Source organism: Acipenser ruthenus, chromosome 58 (genome assembly GCF_902713425.1).
Source record: "Acipenser ruthenus chromosome 58, fAciRut3.2 maternal haplotype, whole genome shotgun sequence".
NCBI classification, from domain to species: Eukaryota; Metazoa; Chordata; class Actinopteri; order Acipenseriformes; family Acipenseridae; genus Acipenser; species Acipenser ruthenus.
Window position 1 is genome coordinate 2,294,184 of NC_081246.1, and position 13,317 is coordinate 2,307,500.

The window sequence follows — 13,317 nt, forward strand, 5'->3', positions numbered from 1 at the left end:
TTGGAACAAAAGCCAGGAGGGATCCGGCCCTCCAGGACCGGAATTGTGCACCCCTGGTATAGACAATGTCAACCCGGGGGACTTCTTTGACTTGAAAAAAGAAACAAGGACCAGGGGTCATAAATGGAGATCATATAAAGGGGCATTCAGAACAGAAAATAGGAGGCACTTTTTTACACAGAGAATTGTGAGGGTCTGGAACCAACTCCCCAGTAATGTTGTTGAAGCTGACACCCTGGGATCCTTCAAGAAGCTGCTTGATGAGATTCTGGGATCATTAAGCTACTAACAACCAAACGAGCAAGATGGGCTGAATGGCCTCCTCTCGTTTGTAAACTTTCTTATGTTCTAATTGCTGTACCAAGACTGGAGAGGTGGGGAAAGCAACGGCTGTACCTGAGGCTGGAGCGGTGGGGACAGTAACATCTGTACCTGAGGCAGCAGATGTGGCAACAGCTGTACCTGAGGCTGGAGAGGTGGGGACAGGAATGGCTGTACCGGAGGCTGGAGAGGTGGGGACAGCAACGGCTGCCTTGGAGGCTGAAGAGGTGGAAGCAGCAACAGCTGTACCTGAGGTTGGAGAGATGGGGACAGCAACGGCTGCCAGAGAGGCTACAGATAGGGCGACAGCAAGGACTGTACTTGAGGTTGGAGAGGTGGGGATAGCAATGGCTCTATCTGAGGCTGGAAAGGAGGGGAAAGCAAGGGCTGTACCTCTCTTCTATCTGTCAGATGCATCTTTCAAGTCTTGTCAGTTCTTACCTGAATTATATAGGAGATATTTGGATCAACCACCAAAGGAAAAAAAGGTTTCGGAAATGTAATAAATAGAATTCTGTATAGTGATTTGGATATCTGAAAATGTATATAATAATCTGTGATATACTAAGAGTATTTATTAAATGAAATAACAATAACAGGTTACATGCATTTCGATTATTACTACAGTTGTATTGTCACTATTAATAATATACTGTCCTGTAATGTTTTTTGTTTTGTTTTACCGGCTTTAGACTACTCGCTGCGAGTTGTATTAATTTATTTATTTTCTCAATTCAGGCCGATTGATTATCGTCATCAGCCATGTCTTATATTTTCTAAAAAATATATTGTTATTCACCCATTTTATTAACAAAAGTTAAATAACTTATTTCTCGTGGATGTTCTACTGCTGTCTGATACATCCTCATTTCAGGGGTTTCTTAAATCAACACAAATGATTTTACCCACCTGTCAGTAAATGACTTTGCGTTGTGAAGAAGGTCTTTCAAGATAAACATTTTGTAGCAGTTGAAGAACAACTTTGTGGACCAGCGCGCGCTGTTAATTTAAAACATCTCAAACTTCTTTTGGCAGCGATATACAGTAAACAAATAGCAGAAAGTGTTTAATGTATGTGCTTAAATATAACACGCATACATATGTAACACCTGCAAGGTAGCCCTGACTACGCCAGCGAGGGAATTGCACCCTCAGAATTAAAGTTATTTTTTTTCGGAGGGGAAATCAGGGAAGAGAGTAACCAGGACACACTTAGTGTCAATTAAAATAATGTTTTATTGCACAGAATTAAGAATTAGCAGCAGATCATTACAATAGCACGTAAGTGCTTTGTACAAAAAAAACGACTAAACAAGGGTTTTGATTAAAATCACAATAAAAATCCGAAAATTAAAACAACCGGTTTAAACACAAAACACCAGCGAGTGCAGAAGAGGGGACATCGATAAACATTAATCCCAACGACATCATCATCATCACAGCATTAGCAACAAGTACTAGGTTTACCATCTATTTTAGTTTCGTTCCGTCTCAGGTCCCCTCTCCTACACGCACAGACAGACAAGACAAGACAACGGTGGATGGCCATCCTGCAAAACTAAAATCAAGGGGTATTTATAGTCAGTTGCGTATTTTCAATTACTGGGTCATTAATTAATTAGCTGAGTGGGGAAGGAACAATAACAGTGCTACAAAATCAATGAAAGTGCCCTATCAAAGAAAACGTGCAGAAATCAAATATACAAATAATAAATAGAAAGTGCAAAATAAAAATGTCTTTTCGACCCCATTACACCTATAATAGTATGCATTTGTATTTTATTCTATTTGGCAAAACATTATCTCTCTCCCTTTTTTTTTTTTTAGAACCTACACTACAAGATCATAACCATTTACAGTACTGCGTTTACAAGTATTGACAGACTTCTTTCTTTTTTCGTATCCAGCAGGCAGTATGTATTTATTTTATGTGACTCAATGTGTTCCTCGACGAGCAAGAGTTTTGTTCAAGCCGGGTCATGTAAAGCTGTCAGTCAGATCATTCGTTTAACAAAGCAAATTACAACTTTGATAGAAACAAATAATCACAAACCCCGTAACAACGATCTTCAATAAACAAAAAGCAATTGGAGTTTAAAACAGGAGGTGTCATAACAAATACATTGTAGTCTTCATTATTTTTGATCCATTTGGTAGACGCCTTATCCGAGGCTTACATTTTATTATTTAACTAGTGCTTAAGAAGAAAGAAAAACGTATTTCCTAAATGAACACATTATTATTAGTTTCCCCAGTACTGAAGGCACACACAATAATTATTATCACTGATTACCAGTTTTATCCAGACAGAAACACAGATCTGACCCATGTGTGCTGAACTTTAGGCTAATCAATGTCTCCCTATTCAGTGAAATGGAACGGTCGAAAGCAACGCTGCCAAGCACTGACGTCAGACAGAAGTGACGTCAGACCGTTATCCTTTTTGGTTCAATTTCGGTAAAACCAGGACCCCCCCCCCGAAAATATAAATACCCCGTTGCACACTCCCGGGACTATGTGTATGCCAAGTGTGGTTCCTTAATTTATGTATTTTAATCTATTGAATACATGGTTGGTTTTTAGATATACATTGCTGTGAAAAAGTATTTGCCCCGGTCTGATTTTCTGCATTTTTGCATATTTTTGACACTTAATGTTATCAGATCTTCAACCAAAACCTAATATTAGATAAAAGGGACCCTGAGAACAAATAACACAAATTTGATACATACTTCATTTATTAAAGAAAGTTATGCAGCACCCAATGCCCCTGTGTGAAAAAGTAAAATCGCCCCCTTAGACTCAATAACTGGTTACACCACCTTTAGCAGCAATAACTGCAACCAAACGCTTCCTGTAGTTATTGATTAGTCTCTCACAGCACCGTGGAGGAATTTTGTCCCACTCCTCCATGCAGAACTGCTTCAACTCAGTGACATTTGTGGGTTTTCGAGCATGAACTGCTCATTTCAGGTCCTACCACAACATCTCAATGGGGTTTAGGTCTGGACTTTGACTAGGCCATTCCGAAACTTCAAATTTCTTGTTCAACCATTCTGTTGTAGACTTGCTTGTGTGTTTCAGATCATTGTCTTGCTGCATGACCCAGCTGCGCTTCAGCTTCATCTCATGGACGGATGGCCTGACATTCTCCTGTAGAATTCTCTGATACAGAGCAGAATTCATGGTTCCTTCAATGATGGCAAGGCGTCCAGGTCCTGATGCAGCAAAGCATCCCCAAACCATGACACTACCACCATCATGCTTGACTGTTGGTATGAGGTTCTTACTGTGGAATGCAGTGTTTGGTTTTCGCCAGACATAACGGGGCCCATGTTGGCCAAAAAGTTCCACTTTTGACTCCTCTGTCCATAGAACATTGTTCCAGACCTCTTGAGGATCATCCAGTTGCTTTTTGGCAAACTTGAGACGAGCATTCATGTTCTTCTTAGTGAGCAATGGTTTCCACCTTGCTACTCTGCCATGAATCCCATTTTTGCCCAGTGTCTTTCTGATGGTGGAGTCATGAACACTGACCTTAGCCGAGGCGAGAGAGGCCTGCAGATCCCTGGATGTTGTTCTAGGGTTCTTTGTGACTTCCTGGACGATTTTACGCCTTGCTCTTGGAGAGATTTTGGCAGGCTGGCCACTCCTGGGAAGATTCACTACTGTCCCAAACTTTCTCCATTTGGACAATATGGCTCTGACTGTGGTTCGGTGGAGTCCCAGAGCCTTATAAATGGCTTTGTAACCCTTTCCAGACTGATAGGCATCAACAACTTTTTAGGGAGGTCTTCAGGAATTTCTTTTGTTCGTGGCACGATGTGCCTCTAGAACCTGTGTGCTGACAACTTCACTCTGATGGTAAGGGCCAGAGTTAGTCAGATTTATATTGGGCAAGGCTGGCCCAAATCAGGCCTGGTTGTTAACCAAAGTACTCAAACAGCTCAAACACTCTAATTATCCCTTTAATTGGGTTGAGTTAACTAGGGGGGCAATAACTTTTTCACACCTGAAGATTGCATGTTTGGTTACCTTGCACACCAAACAAATGAAAGAAGCACCAAACTTTGGTGGCATTTTTTCTCTCGGACTCCCTTTATATACTACTACAATCCACAAAAAATCTGACCAAATACAAGGTAAACAATGTGCAGAAATGCAGAACATCAGACAGGGGCAAATATAATGATTTCCATTACACGAGAGTAGATGTTAAAACTTCATGCTGATTTGAACTCGGCTATATATATCCTCCTCGGTCCCAAGACCACAATTCTTAAGAGAAACATCTATTGCATCATCATAAACCACAAAATACACCAATTCTATAAATCTAATGGGGGGGGGGGGGGTCATAAAATATCATATCAAATATCATATATATTTGGACTCAAGTCCACAAAACCTGATGTGTTAATATAAACTGTAAGAACATGAACATTTTAAGATTGTTGTTATTGCACATTGCAATGTCCCGATTTATTAGCACCCTGTAATTAGAATTCTATTATTTTGGACAGATATTTATGCAATATCCTATACAGGTAGTCTATACAATTTTTCATGCTTTATTTATGCAACAAATACTGAATGTACACTTGCATTTGTTCGCTAAAACTATTTTCAGGTGCATTGTATCAAGGGTTGAATAATTCCGGAGGCTAGCCTACTGTATATATTTAGTTTTTCCGTGTTGAGTATCAAAGTGAACATGTTCATTCACATGTGCACATATGTATTCTTACATATCTCACTAATCATTAAAAGTACAAACCTAAAATTAAATATAAAATAAGTGCTGCAATAAAATAATCAGATCCTATTGTTCATTTCCCCCCAAAAATTATTAAAAAACCTAAATCAATATGCAATTTATCAAATACATTCTGTACTTTATGCTATGGGTGGCATGGTGGCATGGTGGTTAGCGCTGCTGCCTCACATCGCCAGGGTCCTGGGTTCGATTCCGGCCTAGGGGTCTGTCTGTGTGGAGTTTGCATGTTCTCCCTGTGTTCGCATTGTGAGTTTTCTCCGACAGTCCATAGACATGCTGTTAAGGTTGATTGGTCAGTCTAAATTGCCCTCTATGTGAGTGAGTGAGTGTGTGGTGCCCTGTGATGGACTGGCATCCCGTCCAGGGTGTAGTCCTGCCTTGCGCCCGTGTCTGCCGGGTTAGGCTCCGGCTCACCACAACCCTCTAAAGGAATAAGCGGTTATGATAATGGATGGATGGACTTTATGCTATTTCACATGTAAAAATTCCAAAGTACAGCATGCTTTCCTCAAAAGAAATATTACTAAATACCAAATTCAAGATGTTATTTACATTCTTGTAGCATCAGGTGGTTCTTATGAAAAGATGAATGTAGAAAAATTATTGAAGGTAATATTTTTTAAAAACATGATCTTTTTCCATTGTCGGAAAAGGTGCGCTTTACTGCTGTAAGTCTCCATTACCCTTCTTTAGACTGACAACGCAAATGCTTTACAGTAAACACTGCTCCAATAGAAAGCCTAGATGTCCAGCTAACTGCACATACAGACCTGGCTGCCATACTACTGATCTGTGCAATGCAAAAATCAAATTAAAAATGTATAGTATATTGTACATTTAGACTGAGGAGGTTAAATAAACATCCTTGAGGGAATAGTTTTCAATATTGACGTGAAAAAACAATATTGGAAACTTAGAATCCCCTACCTGAGATCAAAGAGAATTTCCCCCAAGCCCTTACCTAACATTTGTATTCTATCATTAAAAACATTTATGTTTATTTAAAGATATCCTTTAATTCCATTTCTGCTGACAGCCTGGCGATTCAATCTAATTTACTGTACTAATTTAATTTTAAACAGCTCATTTATACTCTTCAGTGCCTGTTCCTGTGTTATGTGTTTCCATTCTTCAGGAACATCAGCAGGCTGTGATTTATACTCCACTGCAAATTGTTTATTGAATGTAGTCAGCACGTACTTCCAGTAGTCAGAGGCTTCAATACTGGGATCCGGGGCAATGTACCACTCGTGGTAGAATTCCTGATAGTCTTTATAGGGATGAGACTCCCACTTTGTGTCACTGTTCTGAAATTTCCTTTCACTGAATACCAGACGTACACACATTCTCAGTTAGTTTCTTGCTGGTTACATATCTGTATGTTCCCAGCCCTTGTGGTCGATGCACTGATGCATGGTGTTGTGTGTGGTACATTCCTCCTGCCTCACAGGGCACCTTGCAGAACGGACACTGCTTTCCACAACCAAACATCCTCTTGACCAGCTCCTCCTGTGGCTGGAATGGAAATCACAATATCACGGTTTAGAGTACTGCAGATATTTTCAATAATGGGTTTGCTTCCATGTTTTGAGATACTTTCTTTCATAATAGCTGCTTTTATTTCCTTTCTTATTTTTTCAAGGCGTTTCACTTCTAATTCTGAAAGATTCCATCTTTAGAGAACTGCTCGCAAATAGTCAAATATCCAAGTCTTGACAAAGTTCTCATAGTCACGAATATATTCCACATATTTTGCAAAATCCTTTTTCTCAAGCAGCTCCTTCAAAAGTGAATGCTGAAAAGCTGAGCGGGTGCTGTATTTCAGGGAGTGAGTACCAGTCACCATTTCATCTACAATGTCCATCCCAATGGTTTTAATGACATAATCCCTTACTGCAGGCTCAAGGCATCGCTTTGTAAATTTTTCTGCCTTCTGCTTGCACTGATCTTTCTCATGGTAAAGATCTATGAAGTCACAACAGTACGTCAATTTAGACTTTTCCAGATGTTTCTGAGGATCATTGGCTGCAATGAAATCTTTGTGCATCTCTCTGGAATTCTCTGGCAGCAAATCCACAGATGTGCAGCTTTAGATCAACTTCAAACATGGCATTGGTATTGTCAATATCCTTCAGCTTGTCATCTATCATTTCTGTTATTGTTTTGTATTTTGACGGCGTAGCCGATTTGTTTTGTAGCGTGGATGGGTAGTCCGATCCACAGAAGTAATTAATAAACTCGTGCAGATTGTGGCCGAGGGGTAATAGGATAATTAATTGCAAGCTAGTTAAACCCCTCGGCCATGATATAAAAAGGCTGCAGCTCTCTAGCTCCGGGTGGGTGTTGCAAGGAGAGAGAAGCGAGAGTGGAGAGACGGCGATTGAAGAGCAAAAACGAAACTAAACTTAAAACTCCAGGAACAGTGAAGGCATTTGCTCAGCCTGACCTGGGTTTTCTTATTACTTGTGTTCGAGACTTGTTTATATTTAAACCTTTTACTTTCGCTCTGTGAGCAAAGTCTTTTTGTTTAAATATTTTATTTATTTTTGTTGTTTGGCTTAATAAAAACGGCAAATGCCACTTTAAACTGCAGTACTTGCCTGGTGGTGTCAGTATTTTTTCCCTTCCTGCTTCTGCCGTGACGTCACACCGCTCAGTCACCCTGTCACGCATGGCTTTGTGTTTCAAATTGATTTCATGTACCTTCTGCATTCCTTTTTGAAAGTCAATAGCTGCTGTCAACGTTTGTCAAAAAGTTTTCAATTTCAATCCTAAGAGCTTTAATGTTGCTCTCAAAGGTGACTCTGTAGCATTCCACTAAATTGACACCATTTCTGGACATTTGAGACCTTCATTGTCAATTACCAAGATAAACTCACAATTCAGCTCTTTTATAAGATTTTACTCTAATAAATATCATGAAAGCACCTCTTGTGCATCTGCCACTGCTGACTGCAAACTGAACCCCAAACATGGTGTTGAGGAGAGTAGACTTCCCAGTGCTTTGGACTCCCAGCACTGTGACAACCAGCATCCTGCTCTTGTGTTGGACTTTCTTATGGAGCTCAGTTAGAACACCACTCACCCATTTCAGAGGGATGTTTGATGTATCTCCATCCACCAGCTCAAGAGGGAAGCCATCCAACAGCAGATCAGCACCCAGACCGGGAAGATGTTTAAACTGCTGACTGTATTTAGCATTCTCAGGAAGGTAGCTCGCTGCTTCGTAAAGCTGCACCATCTCACGCATGAAATGCTCGATTCCTAAAGAGCTGTTTGATATTTGTTCATCCAGAAATGCAATTCTTTCCTTATTCTCTGAGAAATTGCAACGTGTTTTTTTGTATTCGTCACGAAGAACTGAAAGTCTTGTTCTTGCTGTAGCAACCAAGTTGATTCTCAACCACTTTAAAAAATAGGATTGTTCTTCTTTGCTTTCATTGGATATGGCAGTGATGAAACACTCCATTGCTTTAGTTTTATTAGAATCGATTTGTTTTTGGTGTAGGTTCTGTTTCTCTGTTTGCAGTCTTGTCTTATAGGCTTCAATAGACTGGTCTCCTGCTTTCCGTAGACTGCATTCCTCCTTTTCTATTTTAGCCAATGCCCTACAAATTTTCCCTTGTATTATTATTATTATTTATTCCTTAGCAGACGCCCTTATCCAGGGCGACTTACAATTGTTACAAGAAATCACATTATTTTAACATACAATTCCCCATGTATACAGTTGGGTTTTTACTGGAGCAATCTACCCACGACCCTCCGGTCAAGAGTCCAGAGCCCTAACCACTACTCCACACTGCTGCCCGGTAAGGTAAAGGTAAGTGCTTCTCTTTATATTGCACCACATCTTTGATTCCAGATGTTATTTCTTCAGCACTTTCCTTAGCTTTCTGACATTTAGTACATTCTTCATCTACAGCAATCCCTAAGTTAAGTGCAGCTTTGAATGTTCCTTCTAATGTCATGTTTTGTGGGTTTCCAAGGACGTCCTTCATAGTTGAGCGCAGTTTCTTCACAATGTCTGCTTCATTCATCTGCTTCTTTAAAATAATTTGATGTTTTTTTTTTTAATTTTAATGCTGATTCCAAGTTATTCAGAGGATCATTATTTTCCTGCGTCTTCTCTGAACAATTTTTAACCTAAAACAATTTGGCTCCTTGTTTTTCTAACAAGGGATGGCCCTCAATCTCTGTGATACTATAAAAAAAACAAAGACTGCCAATGATATGTGACATTAGAAGGAAAATTGTTTGTCAAATGAACTAATGTCTCCACGAAGGTTGGCAACAGCTACAGGTTCTGGAAAGATGTCCAGGTTTGTCTCTCCACAAGGAAGGTACCATGCTATCTCAACTAGACCACTTGAAATTCTGCGTGGAACATCACCACACTCCACATCACGATGGGTAAAGAAATCATGGTACTGCTGGGGGTTACTGAGCATCTTATTCAGAATCTGAGACTTTGATAAACTGCATTCACCCAACTGTGAAGGATGGCTTGCAGTGGTGAGGTGTGGTGACGTCACAGACCAGAAGCACAGACTCAGGAAGTAGCAGGTGAGAGCTGAAACGCTACGCTTTCAGGAAGGAAGCCATTACTCAAGAAAGCCCACCTTGAATCCCGTTTGAAGTATGCAAAAAAACACTCAGGAGATTCTGTAGCCATGTGGCAAAAAGTTTTGTGGTCTGACAAAACTAAAATTGAACTTTTTGGCCTAAATGCAAAGCGTTATGTTTGGCGCAAACCCAACACAGCGCATCACCCAAAGAACACCATCCCTACTGTGAAGCATGTTGGTGGCAGCATCGTGTTATGGAGATGTTTCTCATCGGCAGGGACTGGGGCACTTGTCAGGATAGAAGGGAAAATGAATGGAGCACAGTACAGAGAAGTCCTTGAGGAAAACCTGCTGCCCTCTGCAAGAAAGCTGAAACTGGGACGGAAGTTCACCTTTCAGCATGACAACGACCCAAAGCACACAGCCAAAGCTACACTGGAGTGGCTAAGGAACAAAAAGGTAAATGTCCTTGAGTGGCCCAGTCAAAGCCCCGACCTAAATCCAATCGAAAATTTGTGGATTGACTTGAAGGTGCTGTCCATCAACGCTTCCCAAGGAACTTGACAGAGCTTGAACAGTTTTGTAAAGAAGAATGGTCAAATATTGCCAAATCTAGGTATGCAAAGTTGGTAGAGACCTATCCCAACAGACTCACAGCTGTAATTGCTGTCAAAGGTGCTTCCACCAAGTATTAACTCAGGGGGGTGGAGACTTATCCAATTATGATCTTTCAGTTTTGTATTTTTAATATAATTTTTTTCTCAATAAAAACTTTTTTCCCCCTTAACAGTGTAGAGTATGGTGTGTAGATAAGTGGGAAAAATCCTCATTTAAATGCATGAAACTCTGAGGCACCGACACAATAAAATGTGAAAAAAGTTCAAGGGCGTGTAGTCTTTCTATAGGCACTGTATAGTTTACCAGGGGTACCTGAAAAGGAACAGAGTAATTTATATGCAAGCCAGGAGAGTCCCAAATTAAAAAAAAAATATGCCTGTAGCACAGGTTATCACAAGGGCCTCCACAGAGAAGGGGTGTAACAGGGCGAGGTGCCCTGTACATTCATTTGTTTATTTATTTTCAGAACGGGGGTTCCCCCTCCGCCCCTGTGTTATTTTGTGTTTGTTTGTGTATTTATTATTTATGACGGCGAGGCGCCGTGTGTTCTGTTATTATTTCTGTGTTTAGTTATGTATTTTAAATGACGGCGAGCGCCGTGGGTTTTGTTATTGTTTTGTTTTGTTTTATGTAAATGTATTCTGGCAGAGGCGAGATTGGTGCTCGTCCTCTGCCAGGAATAATTAGAAAAGCCATGCAGAATGTGACCGGGGGATTATTAAATAATAGATAGGTAATGCCTCGGTCACTAATATAAAAGCCTACAGCTCTCGGCACTCGGGGTGGGTGTTTTAGGAGCGGAGAGAGCGAGAGGAACGAGAGAGTGTGAAAACTAAAATTAAAAACAGATACAGGAACAGTGAAGGATACAGCCCAGCCTGACCTGTATTATTATTTATTTTTGTGTTTGTGATTTTGTTCTGTTTAACTGTTTATTTTGCTCTGTGAGCACAGTGTTTTTGTTTGAATATTTTATTTATTTTTGTTAATAAAAATGCTGCACCGCGTCTTTTTGTTTGGAAATCTGCAGTATTTGGTGTCAGATTATTTACCTTCCTGCCTCTGCCTGACGTCACCGCCCAGTCACCCTGTCACAAGGGGTTACATTTATTTTTTAACAAACATGGTGTCGAAAAGATTTCTCATTAAAAATAATATATATATGGAGTCGCCAATTATATTTAATGAGAATTTTTTCAGTAAAAAGAATATATATATATATATATATATATATATATATAGAATGGTAAAGTTTGTCTCTGAAATTATTCCTTAGTCACACAGGAATTGACTATTAATGTGTTTATTTGTCCACAGGAAGCATTATCCATGAAGGGTGTTTTAGTCATCAACGACTACATGTGCTGTTGTGAAATTAGAACAGTTATACCTTCTTTACTACAGTCAATCACTAGTACAATATAGAACGATTAGCTTGGAACTTGACGATTAATTGTCCTTTCCCCTGTTCCAGAAATCGAGGAAAATGATTTCCCCCATCAAGGATCCGTGGGGGACCCAAACGTCCTGGACTACACACTGGGACCCCAAGCAATTGAACCCATCCCTTGCTTCACCAAGGAAAACAAAAAGAGAAACAAGTGTCCAAAAATAAATTGCTATTTGTTGTAAATCCAAAAAAACGTGTTAGTGAAATCCTTAAATGATAAAATGATTGTTACCCACCAATGAAAGTATACAATAGCCAGAGAAAAAAAACACAACAAAACAAGTCAAAAAATACAGCCAACCTCCCGACACAACAGAAAGAAACAAGAAAAAAAAACTCCAAACCCATTCCTGAATATGGTCCCAGTGTTATTCTGAATATGGTCCCAGTGTTATTCTGAATATGGTCCCAGTGTTATTCTGAATATGGTCCCAGTGTTATTCTGAATATGGTCCCAGTGTTATTCTGAATATGGTCCCAGTGTTATTCTGAATATGGTCCCAGTGTTATTCTGAATATGGTCCCAGTGTTATTCTGAATATGGTCCCAGTGTTATTCTGAATATGGTCCCAGTGTTATTCTGAATATGGTCCCAGTGTTATTCTGAATATGGTCCCAGTGTTATTCTGAATATGGTCCCAGTGTTATTCTGAATATGGTCCCAGTGTTATTCTGTCCCCACAACAAAGTCCTTGTTGCCAAATCATCCTTTTCCCAAGCTATTCCAAACAGTAAATCTTCCTCAGTAGATTTCCCCAAGGCTGTGCGCTCTGTCTGCACACACTCCTCCTGGGTCCTCCTGGATCTCCCTGGGTCCTCATGTCTTCCGTGTTCCTCTTCTGCTCTCAAATCCAGCCCTTATATAGTCCTGCCTGGATGGCCATTGGCTGTAGCGGGACTTCCAGTTGCTGGGGAGAAAATGTTCTACCCCACAGTCAGCCACAACCACATCAAACCAAGTGGGGGTTGAGATAAGCAGATTCCAGTAAAAAAATAAAAAAAAACAACAATACACAAAAACCCATTTCAAATTCGTCACTTGTGACATTTGTATTTACAATATATTTTATACAGTTTTATAAACGTGAATTAGACATACAGTAGTGATATTAACAAACAGATAATGATTGGAAGGATAAAGCAAACTTTTTACTCCAAGAGGTATTAGTAAAGAAATGGATCTCTGCAGAAGTGTGCCAATGAGACAGAAAAAATAAAAAAATATCTCTGGACTTTGCCTCTCCTGAGCGGGGCCTTGCCTTTCTCCTGAGCGGGGCCTTGCCTTTCTCCTGAGCGGGGCCTTGCCTCTCCTGAGCGGGGCCTTGCCTCTCCTAAGCGGGGCCTTGCCTCTCCTAAGCGGGGCCTTGCCTCTCCTCAGCGAGGCCTTTATAAAATGTCCTGCAAGGTTTTTTTTTCTTCATTGCCACTAGGATGCTTCCGTAGATGCCCAAAGCAAACAAAAAAGAGCAAACTGATAAGAGGAAACACAGAGGAGTAATTCCTGTAAGCTAGTGTCACCTGTGTGACTTTTAAACTATTTAATAAGAATGCAATTATATTGCAGGGCTTCCTGTTTTATTGAT